Here is a 4271-nt window from a genome sequence, read left to right on the forward strand (position 1 = left end):
TTCAACTCAGGGTATGTCTAAAAGCCCACTGCCTAGCTACTAGCCAACCCCACCACTTAAGGGTAATTCTCTGGGTATACCTTTAGTCCACTGGATAAATGGCTCATTATGCCCACTGCTGCAGCTCTCATACACCCACCCCCTGCAGACCAGAGAGGCTCTACCCTAGGACCAATGGGAGAAGGACTTGTGAATAGAGACCAAGCTATACCTGTGGGCAGCACCAGTGCTGCCTACAGTGGGAACAGATCCCATCTACCAGGCTGACCCCCGAGACAAAGGTGCATATAAAAGTGAAGCTATTGTGTTGCAAGAGAAACCAGGGCCTTGTTAAATAGATCTTTTATCATTTTTCCTTTCAAGGGAAGCTAAAAATCATACTTCCTCCCCCAAGCAAAAAACCACATTGGTCTAGGCCACATTATAAACCCAAGCAAGCATTGGTGTGGGATTTCACTGGAAACTTGGAAGAAACAAAAAACCCCATACCCCACAGTCAAGATCATAAGAAAAGCTTCCAATGTAACTGTCCCTAATCCATCACCAAAGATCAACCTAAGAGTTTTCTGATCAAAAGAAGGGGTCAGAGCAGCAGAAGCAAGCATGCATGGAGGGGAGGAATGAGAATCAAGACCTCAAAGAGCTGATTTGTTTGTGAAAAGCATTGATTCATGATGTCACAGCATCCAGTGGCTGACATATAAAATGCTCAAGAGGTCACGTCTGTGACTTATCTAGAGACTAGTCTTTGGGAGGTGAGAGTAGCATGAAGAACATGAGAGATGGCTAAGACTGGCATTATTATTATTTTTTGGTTTTTTGAGACAGGGTCTCACTATGTAGTCCAAACTGGCCTCAAAATTTGCTATGTAGTCCAGGCTGGCCTCAAACTCGTGCAGATCCTCCTGCCTCTGCCTCCCGAGTGCTGGGATTACAGGTGTGTGCCACAACACCCGGCCCTAAGAGTCTGAATTTGTTAAAGCTTCAAGGTTTAAAAAAATGTGAATATATTTCAACTTTCAGAAAGGATAAGAGAAAGGGCAAAACCAGGACACAAGACCAGGAATTCCCATGACCCCTAAGTGCTTCCTGCTCGAAGAAATAACCATTCACATGTTTACTAGAGGTCTTATCATTTCCTCCTATACCTGGTGCAAAATAATCCATCACCTCCCAAAAGCCTCCTTTCCAAGCACGATTTCCCCATTATTTTGGTCCCAACCAGTCCTATTCTTTAGTGGCCTGTAGACACACTCCCACCTACCCCCCTGGGGGGTAAAAAATACAGAAATTTCCCCTAGGCTGGCCCCGACGATCAGAATTAAAATAAAAGGCAGGGCTGGCAGCCTCCTGGAGATAAACAATTTGAGAAGCTAACTCTACCTTTCCAAGGATAGAAAATTTATTCAGATAATGCTTGAGAATTCATATATGCCACAATAGGATAAGAATGAAAAGGTAGAAATCTCACTGTTCCTTATCCCTCCCCTACTGCCCAACCACTCCAGACATCGTATCACTGTCATTCCCATTTCTGCTAAATGGAGGCCCCTAGGCACTAATCACACAGGCAACTGCATGGTATCCTAAGAACACACCACAACTTTCCCATTAAAAAGCTGTAGTCTCTGTCTCTCTGGCTGTTCTGGCGATCCAGTTACTTCAATACTTTAAAGGCTGCAGCAGCATGCAAAAAAATTTCATTAAAAAAAAAAAGTTAAGAAAGGTCTCCAGGAGATGGTGAGTTTTATTTTGCCTTGTCTGGATAGAGGTTTGATTTGCTCTCGAATGTTCCCAGGGTGGAGAAAGACTAGGAGAAAACACAGGATGTTGAGGTCTACTCAGTGCAGTCTCCTTCATTTTCATCTTCACCATCCACGGAGAGAGCAGCATATTTGCTTGCAGAACTGAACTTGGAGGATGGATTTTCCTGAGGTTTCTTTGGCTCAGGTGCAGATCTAGAGTCTTGATCCTTTTTGCCATCTTTCCTATCTGACTCCTTCCAGTGGTCTTTGTTCCCTCCATCTCCTGGACCACGGCCGGAGTTACCATTGTGGCCTTTTTGGACCCTCATCCCATCTATTTTATTTTCACCTTTCCTTGCCAGTCCTTCCTCAGTGTCTGAGCTCTGAGATCGAGCAGAAGGGTTAGAACTTCGCTTCTCCCATGCATTCTCCTTTGGTGGAGGGGCTGGCATTACCTTTAGAGGCTGATCAGGTTTGGGAGGCTTAGAAGTTGGAGAGTGACAGTCTTCCTCCTTATTGAGTGTTTCATTTTCTAGAGACTTCTCACTCTCTCTCCTTCGGGCATCCTGGTCTGACTTACTTCTGCCAGATGGGGCTGAGGTCCCAGTCTGTGATGATTCACTTCCTGTCCTTGACCTTTCCCGTTCCTGAGTTTCTTCACTTCGCCAGCTTGGGTGTCTCTCCCGAGGCCGTCGTTCTAGTTTTGGCTCATCCAGCTGACGCTGCAATTTCTCCTGCTCCTTCTGTAGCCGTTCCTCCACTTCTCTTTCTCTAGCCGCTGTGTCAACAGGCTTTGCCCCTCCAAAGATAGAAGCTGCTCGACTGGACTGGGAGGTGCTAGCAGAGGAATCATCTTCCTTAGGAGTACTCCGAGGCTTTAGGTTCAGTTTTGGTCTTTGGGGGGGTTTGGACCTCTGTCATCACGCCTGTAATCGTCCCGGGAGTAATCGTCTCTGGAGCCCCAGGGCCGATCGTCCCGTCTGTCATAGCGGTCTTCATAGCGGTCTCCTCCTCCTCTGTAGTCATCATCTCTACGGTACCCACTACCAAAGGCTCTTCTGCCACTGCCTATTCTGGAATAGTAGGCTCTATCATAGTCTCTGCTGCCTCGGTCATCATAGCGATCCCGGCCCCCATATCTATCCATATCCCGGTGTGGGCCATCCCGATACCCATCCCGATATCGGTCTGAATCATAACGATCTTGATACTTGTCTCCAAAGCTGTCATCACCTCTTCTAGGCGGGTAGTCATCAAAGCTGTCTGTGGCAGGACGGGCCCTCCAGTCTGTGTCTGTTTTGTCAGAATCTCGATTTCTATCTCGCCCAAAAGAACGATCATCTGGGCCAGGGATTTAGCTCAGTGGTTTTGCCGCCTGCTACGCAAGTGCAAAGACCCGAGTTCCATCCCCAGTACCAAAAAAAAAAAGACCGATCATCTCTGTCTTTATCCTGTGCTTGATCAGCAACATCTACTTGAATTCTCCTGTTACCTAAAGACTCTTCATTGAGACTGAGGGCACTGAGCAGGGAATCCAGGTCCTCAAACTCAGCATAACCAAAACCTTTCAACCTCTCTGGATTGCTAGGTTCACGTGGCAAGTGCACTGCACTGATATTTAATCCTCAAAAGAATTCCTTAATAGAGTCATCCATTACATCATAGGGGAGGTTTCCTAGGAAAGCAGTGTAGGGTGGAGATTTGGGTAAATGGCTCTGGTCGATATTGGGTTCCTGAGCAGCCCGTGGAGCAGTGGGAAGGAGGGATCAGTCAATCAGAGGTGCCCTATACACATCGTGGTCATTACTGTGCCAAGTGGTTGAAACATCTCCTTCCAGGTCATTTGTTTCATCAGCCCAGCTGACTGGTTTGGGGACATAGGTGGTTCCTCCACCAGTTCCTCCATCCTCAACCAGAAAGTCTGTTTGGGAGATAGTCTTCCCCTTCTTATTCTTCTTTTTTGCTGAGGTCGCTATGTTGGGAGAGGGAGAGAAAATGCAAAGGCTGTCACCCAATTTCTATGATTATATTCAGATAATTAACAGTAACTGCCTCAAACCCTGAGATCTGAGCAGCTCAATGTATACAACAGGAGTTAGTTTCTCACTCACAGTCCAAAGCAGGCCGGGGCAGCTGACCTTCATGGTTCTCCCACTGGCTGTTCTGGGGACTTGAGCTCTTCTCTCCTGTAGCCCTGCCTCATGGGACACATAACTTCCACAGGCACCAAGACAGGATATGGGAGATGGAGAAGGAAACATGCCTGTGAACTGTGTCATCACCCTGGAAGTGACACCCTTTATTGCCATTCACATTTCCTTGGCCAACACTAGTCACGTGGCTCCAACCCCCACAGAATATCAGAGGAAGCTAGGGAAGGAGGAAGAGTGTGAGGAGAGCGCCGTTTCTGGCAGGGTCTGGCACAGGCTTCCTCAGGCTAGAAATCCAATGCTTGTTTCCAGGCTGAGAATTCTCTTGTCTTTGGCCAGTGCTGGGAGGACACTGGGTACATGCCCTAGGATCCAT

General features: G+C 47.3%; 1 pseudogene; it reads right to left on the reverse strand.

Moving 5' to 3' along the window:
* Positions 1–776: 776 nt before the first annotated feature.
* On the reverse strand, positions 777–3216 carry LOC147828497 (eukaryotic translation initiation factor 4B pseudogene; annotated as a pseudogene).
* Positions 3217–4271: the final 1055 nt, after the last annotated feature.

This window comes from Heterocephalus glaber, unplaced genomic scaffold, assembly GCF_053883595.1.
Source record: "Heterocephalus glaber isolate CG9 unplaced genomic scaffold, H.glaber_assembly_v1.0 deba00001060, whole genome shotgun sequence".
Classification (NCBI taxonomy): domain Eukaryota; kingdom Metazoa; phylum Chordata; class Mammalia; order Rodentia; family Bathyergidae; genus Heterocephalus; species Heterocephalus glaber.